The 16,918-nt window shown below is 40.9% G+C and overlaps 1 long non-coding RNA gene across 1 annotated transcript in view; it reads right to left on the reverse strand.

The window, feature by feature from the left end:
• Positions 1-1,724: 1,724 nt before the first annotated feature.
• The window catches only part of LOC128371592 (uncharacterized), an 82,687-nt gene continuing 67,493 nt past the window's right edge, over positions 1,725-16,918 (reverse strand). Inside the window, exons 4-6 of the long non-coding RNA XR_008322813.1 lie at positions 2,402-2,469; positions 1,913-1,977; positions 1,725-1,755 (exon numbers count right to left, since the gene is read on the reverse strand). This is a non-coding gene — a long non-coding RNA (uncharacterized LOC128371592). The remainder of the gene's footprint in view (positions 1,756-1,912; positions 1,978-2,401; positions 2,470-16,918) is intronic.

Below are 16,918 nucleotides of genomic sequence, written 5' to 3' on the forward strand. Positions count from 1 at the left end.
GTATCAGGGTGAACTGTTCTGCACTCACCTCTGTTTGGTCCACAGACTGATTGAACTTTGTGTTTGGATCCAGTGACGGACGAGATTTACCTGATGGAGAGAAGAAGACACAAAATGGATCTCCAGAATAGAAAATATCAAATAAATTGATGAAATATAATGAAATAAATCATATGACAGAGTAAAATATATAAATGAACATCAATAATGTGAAACAAAGTATTAAAACCTCATCAGCATCAATCTTGTTCTTCATTTATTTTTTCATTGTAACTGTTTCATAAGTTCAGTTTTATTACATTTATTACAAATAATACAGCAGGGACAAATCTACAATCACACACCATGTTGTCATTAAATCTTAAAGCATGAGGTCAGAGATACTAAACTATAATAAAATGTCACAATGTCACATTCAGTCACATTAAATGATCATTCATATTAATGTGCAGCTCAGTGCAACCTTATCTCAAGTCTACATGTGCTGCATGTCTACTCACTGAGAAGCAGTTCAAAGGGAGACTGATCTGTGCTGGTAGGTCTGTGACCATGGAGCAGGGTCCTCTCAAACTTCTCCAGCTCATTGCGGCCCTTACTGAGTCTTTCTTTTAGCAGGTGATAGTTCTCATCCTGCCAAAGGAAGTATGACAAATAGTACACAATAAATATTTGCTGCTATAAAATTACAAAAAGCTTTAAGTAGAACTCAACAGGTCCTGTGTGTTATCATGTTGTTGTTTTAAAAAGTGTTAAATTGACACTAAACTGATTCAGGACCTTTAGTGTGATGAACTTCAAGTTATTAAAAAGTCAAAGTTTGTCTCATTAGTATGTAATAATTTAAGTTCATACATAAAACAGCACAGTTAAAAAATATTAATAAGATATTAAAAAGGAATAGTTGGTGTATTTTAGTTCATATTTACATTAATGTAAACATTTAATTAGTTCAAATGTATGTGGACATTTTAATTGATATTATATTTAAACATTTGTTAAAAGATGAGTATTGTTGTTGCTTCCTAGTAACAAGTAACTCTGTGCACTGTTAGGGAGGAACAGGGGAGGAGGGGACGTGGTTATTAAGTGGATGGTCATATATAGTTTTCTGACCTCTCTCCTTTCCTCCTTTTAAATATCATTTGTTACTGTTTGTATCAGTAATAACTTTAGAAAAGGACAATTGCTCTGTATATGTATTTTTTGATTCTGTCACCGTTGTGCTCTTCCTATTATCTGCCACTCTGCTAAATTTCCATTCACCCCTACTCTGCTCCACTCTGCCAGTCAGCCCACCTCTGTTCACCTGGACACTCAGATGCACCTCATCAGTAATCAAGCCACTTTATCTGCTTCTCCTGTCCACTCACACTGCCAGATTGTTCTTTGTTCCCATGCAAGACTCTCCAGCGCTCAACATCAGTTTGACTTCCAGGTTCTGACTCTGCTCAGTCCTGACCATCCTCCCTCGTCTCTGCCCTCAGCCTTCTGTCCCCGACTACGAGTTCAGCCTCTGAAACTGATTTCTGTCTGCCTGTCCCTGTGGCTGCCTGGCATTCCTGTGCTTTGGTTTTGCAGTGTGAGTTTCCATCAGTCCTGCTTTGTCTTCATGGGTGTATCTGGTCCTGATCTTCTGCCTAATGAACTGAACCTTGATGCTATTCTCCAGTTCACCACCACACCTACAATTGATCTTCAATAAAGCTCATTATCAGCGATACCATACCTGTGGTGTGTTTGTGCTGCAACTAGGTCCTGATGGAGAGAAGAAGACACAAAATGGATCTCCAGAATAATAAATAGAAAATATCAAATAAGTTGATGAGATATAATGACATTAAGCACAGTATCTAAGTGAATGTATTTAGTTACTTTCCATCAAGTGGCTATCAGCACATTTAGGGATACTTACCATATGTGGTATCTACTGATGCAGATTGCTTTCGTATGTTGGAGTGCTGCCCAGGAAGTGGAAAACTAGATGTGCAACATAACAAATGTTTAATAGAAGAAGTTTTGCTCTCCACAACACTGCAACACTTCATTGTATATACAATGATCTATGCTACCAGTGGCACTACTTTATATACAGTTAGCTAGTTTAGTCCAGTGGTTCCCAACCTAGGGGTGGGGCCCCTCCAAAGGGTCAGCAGATAAATGTGAGGGCTGGTGAGATGATTAAATGATGAAAGTAGCATCAAATGAAAATACTCAAGTAAAGTAAAGTACCTCAAACCTGAACTTAAGTTCAGTACAGTAAATGTTAGTCGATGTCCTCCACTGCATGCTACACAATTTATCATTTAATTCAAGTATTACAAATAAGTTAGTGTTTATAATGAGAGCTCATTCACAATTAAAGAAGGGAAGATTATATTTTGTCATTTCATGGTATAATTACCTGACTGAAGCTCCTGCAGCTGATGGTATCCTCTTGCTTTGTATTCTCTTTGGAACATCAGGGTTGACCTGAATATTAGAAAAGTAAAGAAATAACTTGTAAATGTGTGCTATGAAGTGATCAAACACTCAAAGGCCATACAGTATTTAACTCCTGAACATAACAGATGGAAGTGTAATGATGGTGTGAGAGAAATATAATGTGTGTCAGGCTGCATTCAGTCCAACAACAGCACTGCAGCATCAAGCACAGGCTCAGCTGTTCATTACTATGACAACAATATGTTTATGTGTTTTCTAGAGAACAGGAAAAGAAAAGAAAGGTGGCAAAAAGTTTCTGACACTCGTAACTGTCTCTAAAATGTTGATCATAAAGCTGCAGTTTAGAAACGCTGCTGCTAGAGTCCTCACTGAGACCAGCAGACTGACTCACATCAGTCCAGTTCTCAGGTCTTTGCTCTCACTTCCTGTATGTCAAACATGTTCAACCTGCATTAAAGCTGTGTCCATCACTTCAAATGTGTCTCACTCATAAATGTATCAGGGTGAACTGTTCTGCACTCACCTCTGTTTGGCCTGCAGGTTGAAAAATGGATGGTGTGTATGGAAACAGGTATTGAGGATAGTAACCTGATGGAGAGAAGAAGGCACAAAATGGATCTCCAGAATAGGAAATATCAAATAAATTGATGAAATATAATGAAATTAATCATATGACAGAGTAAACTATATAAAATAACATCAATAATGTGAAACAAAGTATTAAATTATTAAAACCTCATCAGCATCAATTTCATTCTTCATTTCTTTTTTCATTGTAACTGTTTCATAAGTTCAGTTTTATCACATTTATTACAAATAATACAGCAGGGACAAATCTACAATCACACACCATGTTGTCATTAAATCTTAAAGCATGAGGTCAGAGATACTAAACTATAATAAAATGTCACAATGTCACATTCAGTCACATTAAATGATCATTCATATTAATGTGCAGCTCAGTGCAACATTATCTCAAGTCTACATGTGCTGCATGTCTACTCACTGGGAGGCAGTTCAGAGGGAGACTGACCTGTGCTGGTTAGTCTGAGCCCCTGGAGCTGGGTCCTCTTAATCTCCTCCAGCTCATTGTGGATCTTACTGAGTCTTTCTGTTTGTAGGTGATAGTTCTCATCCTGCCAAAGGAATAGTAAGGATATGAGAGGAAAACGTAAGAGAGTAGGACAAATAGTAAACAATAAATATTTGCTGCTATAAAACTACATAAAGCTTCATGTAGAACTCAACAGGTCCTGTGTTATCATGTTGTTGTTTTTAATTGTTGTTAAAATGATTCAGGACCTTCAGTGTGATGAACTTCAAGTTATTAAAAAGTCAAGATCATGTGCTCTAGTTTAGGAGTCTAAATGCAATTTATTTGTGTTGGATTTATTAGTATGTAATATAATTTAAGTTCATACATAAAACAGCAGATTTAAAAAATATTAATAAGATATTAAAAAGGAATAGTTGGTGTATTTTTAGTTCATATTTGCATTAATGTAAACATTTAATTAGTTCAAATGTATGTGGACATTTTAATTGATATAATATTTAAACATTTATTAAAAGATGGGTATTGTTGTTGCTTCCTAGTAACAAGTAACTCTGTGCACTGTTAGGGAGGAACAGGGGAGGAGGGGACGTGGTTATTAAGTGGATGGTCATACATAGTTTTCTGACCTCTCTCCTTTCCTCCTTTTAAATATCATTTGTTACTGTTTGTATCAGTAATAACTTTAGAAAAGGACAATTGCTCTGTATATGTATTTTTTGATTCTGTCACCGTTGTGCTCATCCTATTATCTGCCACTCTGCTAAATTTCCATTCACCCCTACTCTGCTCCACTCTGCCAGTCAGCCCACCTCTGTTCACCTGGACACTCAGATGCACCTCATCAGTAATCAAGCCACATTATCTGCTTCTCCTGTCCACTCACACTGCCAGATTGTTCTTTGTTCCCATGCAAGACTCTCCAGCGCTCAACATCAGTTTGACTTCCAGGTTCTGACTCTGCTCAGTCCTGACCATCCTCCCTCGTCTCTGCCCTCAGCCTTCTGTCCCCGACTACGAGTTCAGCCTCTGAAACTGATTTCTGTCTGCCTGTCCCTGTGGCTGCCTGGCATTCCTGTGCTTTGGTTTTGCAGTGTGAGTTTCCATCAGTCCTGCTTTGTCTTCATGGGTGTATCTGGTCCTGATCTTCTGCCTAATGAACTGAACCTTGATGCTATTCTCCTGTTCACCATGACACCTACAATTGATCTTCAATAAAGCTCATTATCAACGATACCATACCTGTGGTGTGTTTGTGCTGCAACTAGGTCCTGATGGAGAGAAGAAGACACAAAATGGATCTCCAGAATAATAAATAGAAAATATCAAATAAATTGATGAGATATAATGACATTAAGCACAGTATCTAAGTGAATGTGTTTAGTTACTTTCCATCAAGTGGCTATCAGCACATTTAGGGATACTTACCATATGTGGTATCTACTGATGCAGATTGATTTCGTATGTTGGAGTGCTGCCCAGGAAGTGGAAAACTAGATGTGCAACATAACAAATGTTTAATAGAAGAAGTTTTGCTCTCCACAACACTGCAACACTTCATTGTATATACAATGATCTATGCTACTGTAGAGGGTGTGGAAAACTCTTAGAAGTTAGGTGAAACTAACGCCCCCCTCATTTTTTTTTCATTTATGTAATTTCATTTATTTAAAAATAGTTATTAGTTACTTTCTAAAACTTTCAAACTTGTTAACTTTTCAAAATCTGGTTGTTATTCCATTTTGTGACCATAGGTGGCACTGTGATACCATGTTCAGTAAGAAACCTCTAACTTGAGCCCATGCTGCTCCCGTAGGAGACAGAATAAAGTGGCGCTCATGATAGTAACACACCACTAACTGTGTCGTTTCTTACTGCTCCACAGGTATGTAAAAAATATATGAAATACAACTATAAACAGATCATTATCAAATCGTAATCATTTAATTACGCGGGTGCATCTTAAAAAATGCTCAAGTACGGTGTTTAAACAGTTATGTATTATGTGATGTAGCAAGCTAGCGTACTAGCTATTGTTTTCATGTCTGACAGTGTATGTTTTAAGTTTTTATGGACTGCACCTGAAGTATGATGAGGTTCATGTACATTGGTATATTTGTGTTAGGGAGTGATAAATTACATGTATATAAGCATGTTGCTATGGGGATGTAATGTTGTTGATTATTTCAATGTAGTTATTTCAAGTGAGTTTTATTTTTATGTATTCATTAATGTAGCCACAGCATGTGCTTTCACTGTTGTCTTACCATTTATGTATTGGTAGTAACATGCATTTAGAATCAGACTAATGCAGCTGCCTGATATTACGGCTTATCAATACATTAATAGGTTTATTGAGTGTGAGATGAAATGTACGTCATGTTGAGGAGACAGAATAAAGTGGCGCTCATGATAGTAACACACCACTAACTGTGTCGTTTCTTACTGCTCCACAGTACATATCTTGCTGTGCAGCAAAATAGCGACTGGCCCAGGTACCCCTAGGCCTGAGGCCGGTAACATTTGGGGGCTCGTTCCGGGATTTACGCAGCCAGCTGAGGACGCCAGACCTGCGATTGTGAGATCTTGTTTCCCCGGCTTCAGGGAAGGCTACTCTCCGTAGTGTCATCCAGAGAGTCAAGGTTTCAGGAGACTCGGTCGTCATGGCTACTTCAGATCGTCGGCTGCTGATCTGGAAACTGCAAAAGAAACTACCAGAATTGAGTTTGAGTCAACTACAGACTGTGGCACATGAAATCGGCAAGGAACCAGAAGGCAAGACAATCGATACATCCACACTGACTGAACCCGAACTGTTTGATGTGGTTGTTGACTTCATAAGGAGTGAGAAGCTCAAGGACTTGGAAGATGAAGGCATGTCTTGTCTGATGCTTCTTCTTGACATGGTGGAGGACTTGTTAACGACTACGCACACTGCTTACACCGTGCTGGTAGATGAAGGGGATGCTGATCCCCAGCATGATTTATCTCCACCCACCCTTACCAAAACACTGACCAACAGCAGAGATGTTGACGAGGGACAGTCAACTCTAGAAGCAGCCATCCCAGCCAAGTACTTTACCACAGCCAGAGACTCTGTGAAGGGTGTTAGAGCCAGCCCATCCTCGTTTGTTTCTGATCAGGTGGTAAGACTTACGGATGTTGCAAGCTTGTTAGCTCGTAGAGAGTTTAAGATCCATGGTGGTCAACTATCAGATTCTGGGTCTGAAATCTCTTACAACAGTATTTGCAAACAAATAGAAGAGGGTCTGAAGGAAGGGTTCAGTGAGTCTGAGGTTATTAGAACAGTGATAAAGGTAACCAGACCAGGTAATTTTCGAGAAATGCTAACCAACAAAGATGACCTCACAGTAGATGAGTTAAAGCGGTTTCTCAAGTCCCACATTAGAGAGAAAAGTAGCACAGAACTCTTTCATGAGTTAAGTAATGCTAAACAACAGGACAAAGAGACCCCACAGCAATTCATGTATAGGATCATGGGTCTCAAGCAGCGTGTTGTATCAGCCTCACAGCAAAGTGATGCTGAATTCAGTTATGACAAAAGGCTGGTACAGGGTACTTTCCTCCATACACTCTACCAAGGTTTAAATGAGAAAAATAGCTACATAAGGAGTGACATCAAACCTTACCTCAGAGATTTACAGGTGACTGATGATTTTTTGTTGGAGCAAATCACTAAGTCAGCTAATGACGATGCAGACAGACTCAAGCGCCTGGGTACTGTGACTAAATCCAAATCAATTGTGGTCAACTCAGCTCAACAAGGTGATGACCAACCAGTTGACCGGGCAAAACTGACTGAAGTTAACCGTGACATACAGGCTAATCAGGCTGCTATCATGGAACTGACTGCGCAAGTGTCTACATTGACAAAACACTTGAGTAAACTAGCCGCCAAAGCAGACAGCGAGGCATCCCAAGATCTCCGACAGCCTCAGATAAGTACCCAGACTGGTACCAAAGGTCGGTGTCCTCAATGTGTGCAGCAGGGGAATATGACATGCTCTCACTGCTTCCGCTGCGGCCAGACGGGACATCGAGCCATTGGCTGTCTAAAGAGACAATGGTCGGGAAACGGAGTACAGTCATTGGAGAGGGGCAGCCAGTGACTGAGATAGCTGCGACGCCCCCAGTGGAAGCCAACGCTGTTCAAACAGAGAAACCTGTGACTGTGAATGCTCAATACAAGTCAAGAAAAAAACGTGTCGCACAGCTCATTGGCAAAAGATGTATGATTCCCTGTGAAGTCAATGGAGTTTCCATACAGATGCTTTTTGATTCTGGAGCCCAAGTAACAGTAGTGGGGAGGGACTGGGTAGAAAAGGAGCTACCCAATGTCAGAATCCAACCCCTTGAGACATTGCTTACTGACCACCCCTTAGCAGTTGCTGCAGCTAATGGTACTGATGTGCCATTTGATGGCTGGATCGATGTAACCTTAGAGGTAGTAAGTGTGAACCATAGAAGTGTAGCAGTACAGGTTCCCATGTTAGTAGGTCAAAGCTGTGTCAGTTTTCCACTGCTGGGATCAAATGTTATCGTAGAGATAATTAAGGGGAGTGAACAGACAGATGGCATGGATATCAGCATACTGTTAAAGGAAGCTTTAAATGTTAGTGAGAATACAGCCAAAGCCATAGTGTCTATTCTCAGCGCAACAGTCTCAGATGAAGAAGAAGCAGCTCCACAGTATGAGGTCCGGGTGGGGAAGAAAGGGCTCACCATCCCTGCTGGTCAAGTAGGTGAGGTGAGATGCAGAGTTAGAGCCTGGCCAGAAGGGGGGACAAGATTGTATGAGCCAGCAGTAAACAATAACTGTCCAGATGGTTTAGAGCTGTTCCCTGCTCTTGTGAATGTCCCCAAGGGTTCATCTAAAGTTGTTAAGATCCCCATCCAGAATGTGACCAAACATGAGATTTTCCTCTCAGGGAGAACTATACTGGGCACCCTTGAGGAAGTGGCTGAAGTGAAACCTGTCACTTGCCCCCTGCAAAAGGACCTACCTGTAAAACAGCCCACAAGGGTTGAAACCTGTTCTGCACAGATAAGCACTGAAGCCCAAAGTCAACAGGTAACCGACAACCAACATCTTCCAACACATGACAGATGGTATCCACCCGTGGACTTGTCACATTTAGGGGAAAAGGAGCAGGAGACAGTAAAAAAGATGCTGTATGAAGAGTCAGACATTTTTGCTAAAGAAGAAGGTGACATCGGCTGCATACAAGACCTCAAACTAAAAATCAATCTGAAAGATGAAGTACCTGTACAGAAATGTTACAATGCCATCCCAAAGCCTTTATATAGAGAAGTAAAAGAGTATGTGCAGAATCTGCTTAATCAAGGGTGGATAAGGAAGTCCACATCACCATATTCGTCACCTGTGGTCTGCGTGCGGAAAAAGGATGGCAGCCTGCGGTTGTGTGTCGACTTCAGAGAGCTCAACCGGAAAACCATACCTGACCGGCACCCCTTGCCACGTATCCAACACCTGCTGGATAACCTGGGAGGCTACACCTGGTTTTCAATACTTGACCAAGGGAGTGCTTATCACCAGGGCTTTGTGGACGAAAGTTCACAACACGTCACAGCATTCAACACTCCGTGGGGGTTATACGAATGGGTACGCCTTCCATTCGGTCTTACCAATGCCCCTGCAGCATTTCAAAGATGCATGGAGGGAGTTCTTGAAGGCCTGAGAGACGAGTGTTGCTCCCCCTACCTAGATGATGTGCTGTGTTATTCAACAACTTTTGATGGTCATGTACAAGCACTACGCCAAGTGTTTGGTCGAATGAGAGAGCATGGGATCAAGCTGCGGCCAAATAAATGTGAACTTTTTAAACAGCAGGTGAGGTACATAGGCCGGATTGTGTCAAGTGAAGGAGTCCAAATAGACCCCAAGGACTTGGAGGCAGTTGCACAGTTGGAAGAGAGGGAGCCCAAAACAGTGGGGGAAGTTAGAGCTTTATTAGGTTTCCTAAGCTATTATCGCTCTTACATCCAGGACTTTGCCAGACTGGCCAGGCCTCTTTTTGAGCTGGTACAGGGTCAGAGGGGATCTAAACAGACAGTACTGTCCAAATCTAAGAGCAGGTCCCAAAGTCTAAATAGTGGTCAGCTGTCATCTAAAACACCTATTCAGTGGAATCCTGAGCACAGTACCATTGTTTCCAGGTTTGTGGATATGCTAACCAGCTCCCCCATATTAGGCTATCCTGACTGTGAGTTGCCATTTATCCTGCACACAGATGCCTCAAATGAAGGGTTAGGGGCTATACTGTACCAACAGCAGAGGGGCAAACTACGTGTCATAGGATATGGATCCAGAGCACTCACTCCAGCGGAAAAAAACTATCATTTGCACTCAGGAAAGTTGGAGTTTCTTGCTCTGAAATGGGCAATTTGTGATAAATTCAGAGATTATCTGTACTATGCTCCCACTTTTACAGTATATACCGACAATAATCCACTGACGTATGTACTCAGTACAGCAAAACTCAATGCTGTAGGTCACCGCTGGGTAGGCGAGTTAGCAGACTTTCATTTTGACATAAAGTACAGACCAGGGAAAATGAATGCCGATGCTGACACACTGTCGCGTTATCCTGTCAGTCTCCAGGAGCGCATCAGTGAATACACAGAAGCAGTACCCACAGAGGTAGTGGCAGCTATCTGGCAAGGAGACAAAGTGGAGGAAAAAGAGGAGGTGCCTTGGGCTGCTGCACTAGCCCTCACCACATCATCAGTTGACTCACTACCTATCGCTACACCTGTTTTCACCCCAGAGGACATCCGAACAGCACAAAAAAATGACTCTCCAATTAGTGAGGTAATAAAACTGAAAAACAATGGATGGATTCCAAATGACAATGATAAAAGACAAATGTCACATGAAACAAGGAGGCTAGTACATGAGTGGAACAAACTGAAACTGGAAAAGGGAATTCTGTACAGATGTGCTAGTCAGAGGAAACAGCTAGTTCTCCCAGCGGCACTAAAACAAATGGTGATGGAGAACTTGCACAATCACATGGGACACATTGGGGCTGACAAAGTGACTCGATTGGCAAGAGAAAGGTTCTTTTGGCCATTCATGCAGAAGGAAATAGAAGATTATGTTATCAGAAGGTGTGCTTGTATTAAGCAGAAGCGACCTTGTGTCCCAAACAAGGCACCCATGGGCTCCATAACTTCCAGCGCCCCATTTGAGTTTGTCTCTGTGGATTACCTCCACCTTGAGCAAAGCAAAGGAGGCTATGAATATATACTTGTTCTGGTAGACCACTTTACCCGCTTTGCCCAAGCATATCCTACCAAGAATAAGTCTGGGAAGACAGCAGCAGAGAAAATTTTCCAGGATTTCATCCCCAGATTCGGGTACCCTGAAAAATTACACCATGATCAGGGACGGGAATTTGAGAATGCATTGTTTCAGAGACTCCAACAGTTGGCTGGCATATCTCACTCTCGAACTACGCCCTACCATCCACAGGGAAATCCTGTTGAGAGATTAAATAGAACACTGCTCCAGATGCTGCGGACATTGCAAGAAGAGAAAAAATCTGATTGGAAAGACCATTTGCCTCACATTGTGCATGCATATAACTGCACCACACATGAAGCTACGGGATACTCACCATTTTTCCTCTTATATGGAAGAGCCCCACGTTTGCCAATCGACTTACTCTTTGACCTCAAACCTGACCAAGGAACACCAGACAGACAAATATTTGCACAAAAATGGGCAAGTAGGATGCGGGAAGCCTATAAAATTGCCTCCGAAAATAGTAAAAAATCGTCAGCAAAGGGAAAAAAGCAGTATGACAAGGGCGTGAAAGGGGCCACACTCCAACCAGGTGACAGAGTGCTTGTGAGGAACCTCTCTGAAAGAGGCGGCCCCGGTAAACTCCGTGCCTACTGGGAGGAGAAAGTCCACCGAGTTATTGAGAGAGTAGGCGAAGGGCCTGTGTACAAAGTGCAAGCTCAGGTGGGAAACAAAGCCATCCGTGTGCTCCACCGAAATCTCTTGCTACCAGTGAATGCCTTACCTTTAGAAGAGACTGGATGGAGACCTGTGAAAAAGGCACAAACAAAACGGAGAACTGACAACAGTGGTGTGTCAGGGCAGGACTCATGTGAGTCAGATGAAGAAGAGGACTCATATAACTCCCGGCCCATACCTGTGTATAGGATGACTCCCATCAGATCTCAGACTACTCATTCAAAGCCACAGCTCCAGCTAAATCCCTCTGCTCATGAGTTCCGACCAGTGAGAAATATGTCACCTGACAAAGAATCAATTACTGAGCAAGACGCAGCTCACATGGCAGAACAGACACAAACACAATCCGATTTCCACAGTGTGAGGGAAGGAGAAGTACCTCAGGAAGTCAATGATGATGTTCAAAATGAACAAGCAGAAACAGAGGAGCCTGATCTGGAGCCACTCATTGAGCAAACTGTAAGGAAATCCTCACGGGTGCCACGACCCAGGGGAATGTTCACTTATACCAGTTTAGGCCAACCCTCATATCAGCCATTGTTTCCTGGAGTCAACTCTGTGTTCCAGTGTGTGCCTTATGGCACTGGGATGCCCAGTCTTGTCTTCCCAGATGTCAACTTTGTGCCGAGGCCAGTAGTCTGGACTTACTAGACTGAGGACTGTGACATCATGTATGATAGCCAAAGTACTGCACAAACTAGGCAGTAATGATTTCTCTGGAGTTATATTTGTAAATGTGAGTTAACTTGTCATTGCAGCTCTAGATGTCAGGAGACATCTGTAAAAAGTAGGGGAGAGTGTAGAGGGTGTGGAAAACTCTTAGAAGTTAGGTGAAACTAACGCCCCCCTCATTTTTTTTTCATTTATGTAATTTCATTTATTTAAAAATAGTTATTAGTTACTTTCTAAAACTTTCAAACTTGTTAACTTTTCAAAATCTGGTTGTTATTCCATTTTGTGACCATAGGTGGCACTGTGATACCATGTTCAGTAAGAAACCTCTAACTTGAGCCCATGCTGCTCCCGTAGGAGACAGAATAAAGTGGCGCTCATGATAGTAACACACCACTAACTGTGTCGTTTCTTACTGCTCCACAGGTATGTAAAAAATATATGAAATACAACTATAAACAGATCATTATCAAATCGTAATCATTTAATTACGCGGGTGCATCTTAAAAAATGCTCAAGTACGGTGTTTAAACAGTTATGTATTATGTGATGTAGCAAGCTAGCGTACTAGCTATTGTTTTCATGTCTGACAGTGTATGTTTTAAGTTTTTATGGACTGCACCTGAAGTATGATGAGGTTCATGTACATTGGTATATTTGTGTTAGGGAGTGATAAATTACATGTATATAAGCATGTTGCTATGGGGATGTAATGTTGTTGATTATTTCAATGTAGTTATTTCAAGTGAGTTTTATTTTTATGTATTCATTAATGTAGCCACAGCATGTGCTTTCACTGTTGTCTTACCATTTATGTATTGGTAGTAACATGCATTTAGAATCAGACTAATGCAGCTGCCTGATATTACGGCTTATCAATACATTAATAGGTTTATTGAGTGTGAGATGAAATGTACGTCATGTTGAGGAGACAGAATAAAGTGGCGCTCATGATAGTAACACACCACTAACTGTGTCGTTTCTTACTGCTCCACAGTACATATCTTGCTGTGCAGCAAAATAGCGACTGGCCCAGGTACCCCTAGGCCTGAGGCCGGTAACACTACCAGTGGCACTACTTTATATACAGTTAGCTAGTTTAGTCCAGTGGTTCCCAACCTAGGGGTGGGGCCCCTCCAAAGGGTCAGCAGATAAATGTGAGGGCTGCTGAGATGATTAAATGATGAAAGTAGCATCAAATGAAAATACTCAAGTAAAGTAAAGTACCTCAAACCTGAACTTAAGTTCAGTACAGTAAATGTTAGTCGATGTCCTCCACTGCATGCTACACAATTTATCATTTAATTCAAGTATTACAAATAAGTTAGTGTTTATAATGAGAGCTCATTCATGATTAAGCAGGTAAAATAATATTTTGTAATTTAATGGTATAATTACCTGGCTGAAGCTGACAGTGATCTTGTAAATGGATAGACCTGAATATTAGAAAAGTAAAACAAAACCTTGTAAATGTGTGCTATGAAGTGATTAAACACTCAAAGTCTACACAGTATTTAACTCCTGAACATAATAGATGGAAGTGTAATGATGGTGTGAGAGAAATATAATGTGTGTCAGGCTGCATTCAGTCCAACAACAGCACTGCAGCATCAAGCACAGGCTCAGCTGTTCATTACTATGACAACAATATGTTTATGTGTTTTCTAGAGAACAGGAAAAGAAAAGAAAGGTGGCAAAAAGTTTCTGACACTCGTAACTGTCTCTAAAATGTTGATCATAAAGCTGCAGTTTAGAAACGCTGCTGCTAGAGTCCTCACTGAGACCAGCAGACTGACTCACATCAGTCCAGTTCTCAGGTCTTTGCTCTCACTTCCTGTATGTCAAACATGTTCAACCTGCATTAAAGCTGTGTCCATCACTTCAAATGTGTCTCACTCATAAATGTATCAGGGTGAACTGTTCTGCACTCACCTCTGTTTGGCCTGCAGGTTGAAAAATGGATGGTGTGTATGGAAACAGGTATTGAGGATAGTAACCTGATGGAGAGAAGAAGGCACAAAATGGATCTCCAGAATAGGAAATATCAAATAAATTGATGAAATATAATGAAATAAATCTTATGACAGAGTAAAATATATAAATTAACATCAATAATGTGAAACAAAGTATTAAATTATTAAAACCTCATCAGCATCAATTTCATTCTTGGTTTCTTTTTTCATTGTAACTGTTTTATAAGTTCAGTTTTATTACATTTATAACAAATAATACAGCAGAGACAAATCTACAATCACACACCATGTTGTCATTAAATGAAGTTTAGTGAAAGTTCAGACAGGAAGACCATCTTTTGATCTTTTGTATGCTCACGTCATAGTTTTATTTCTCATTCTTTAGTTATTCTGATCCTTCTCACAGCTCATACTGATCTCTGTCAAAGCTCATCATTTCCTTTCTGTTGTTTCTGGAGCATCAGTTGACGTCAGCTGTTCACATCTAACCTGTAGCATGGTGACACACCTTCTTTGTCAGCCTATCATATTGCAGCTGTCTTTTTAAGCTGTCTCTGCTCAGGTGCTTTCTTGAGGCTGCTTTGCATGACCCACCACCTTCCCATCACCACCCAGTCTTCAGATGCATCAATGCATCATTTCAACCTGATCTGCCCGATAAATCCCAGCAGAGTCAGATTGACATAGTTTGTCTGCACTCTCTCTCTCCTCTTTCTTTCTTTCTTTCTTTCTTTCTTTCTTTCTCCCCTCTCTCTTGTCCTTCTCTCTCCCCTCAACCTCAACCAGTCGAGGCAGATGGCTGCCCACCTAGAGCCTGGTTCTGCCTGAGTTTTCTTCCCACAAAGAGGAGTTTACCTTGCCAGTGTCGCCAAGTGCTTGCTCATGGGGGAATGTGGGGGGGGGGGGGGGGGGGGTGTCTATCTTGCTGCTGCTCAGGACTGACTTCCTTTGATTAAAATTCTCCCTGCAGAGTCCAAGCACCAAAGACTTTTGACAATACCTAATCATTAATATCATCTGTAAAGTAAACATTCTTTAACATCATTCTCTGGTCTCTCCTGATTGAAATCTTAAAGCATGAGGTCAGAGATACTAAACTATAATAAAATGTCACAATGTCACATTCAGTCACATTAAATGATCATTCATATTAATGTGCAGCTCAGTGCAACATTATCTCAAGTCTACATGTGCTGCATGTCTACTCACTGGGAGGCAGTTCAGAGGGAGACTGACCTGTTCTGGTAGGTCTGCGCCTCTGGAGCTGGGTCGAACGTATCACCTTCATCTCCTTGTAGATCTTACTGAGTCTTTCTTTTAGCAGGTGATAGTTCTCATCCTGCCAAAAGAAGAGTAAAGATATGAGAGGAAAAGGTAAGAGGAGCAGTAGGACAAATAGTACACAATAAATATTTTCTGCTATAAAACTACAAAAAGCTTCATGTAGAACTCAACAGGTCCTGTGTGTTATCATGTTGGGTTTTTTTATTTTTTGTTAAACTGATTCAGGACCTTCAGTGTGATGAACTTCAAGTTATTAAACAGTCAAGATCATGTGCTCTAGATTTCCATCCACATCCCATAATAGTATATAAACTATATATTTTTTTAATGTTTAATATCACATCAGTCCAGTTCTCAGATCTTTGCTCTGACTTCCTGTATGTCAAACATGTTCAACCTGCATTAAAGCTGTGTCCATCACTTCAAATGTGTCTCACCCATAAATGTATCAGGGTGAACTGTTCTGCACTCACCTCTGTTTGGTCCACAGACTGATTGAACTTTGTGTTTGGATCCATTGATGGATGAGATTTACCTGATGGAGAGAAGAAGACACAAAATGGATCTCCAGAATAGAAAATATCAAATAAATTGATGAAATATAATGAAATAAGTCTTATGACTTTTAATGAATTTTCATTTCTTTTTTCATTGTAACTGTTTCATAAGTTCAGTTTTATTACATTTATAACAAATAATACAGCAGGGACAAATCTACAATCACACACCATGTTGTCATTAAATCTTAAAGCATGAGGTCAGAGATACTAAACTATAATAAAATGTCACAATGTCACATTCAGTCACATTAAATGATCATTCATATTAATGTGCAGCTCAGTGCATCATTATCTCAAGTCTACATGTGCTGCATGTCTACTCACTGGGAGGCAGTTCAGAGGGAGACTGATCTGTTCTCGTTTGTCTGTGACTATGGTGCAGGGTCCTCATTATCTCCTCCAGCTCATTGAGGATCTTACTGAGCCTTTCTGTTGGCAGGTGATAGTTCTCATCCTGCCAAGGGTAAAGAAATGAGAGAAAAGGATAAGAGGGGCAGTAGGACCAATAGTACAAAATAAATATTTGCTGCTATAAAAACCCAACATGATAACACACAGGAACTCAACAGGTCCTGTGTGTTATCATGTTGGGTTTTTGTTTGTTAAACTGATTCAGGACCTTCAGTGTGATGAACTTCAAGTTATTAAACAGTCAAGATCATGTACTATGGTTTCCAGCCACATCCTATAATAGCATATAAACTATATATATTAGAAACATAATGGGCCCCATTTTAACGATCTATAGCGCATGGCATGAAGCACGTGGCCAAAATGCCTTATGGACGTGTCCAAATCCACTTTCGCTATTTTAATGGTCAATGCACCAGGCGCATGGTCCAAAAGGGTTGGAATTAATCAAAGGTGTGTTTTGGGTGTAGCATGCGGTAAACCAGAGTGTCATCTC

Source organism: Scomber japonicus, chromosome 2 (assembly GCF_027409825.1).
Source record: "Scomber japonicus isolate fScoJap1 chromosome 2, fScoJap1.pri, whole genome shotgun sequence".
NCBI classification, from domain to species: Eukaryota; Metazoa; Chordata; class Actinopteri; order Scombriformes; family Scombridae; genus Scomber; species Scomber japonicus.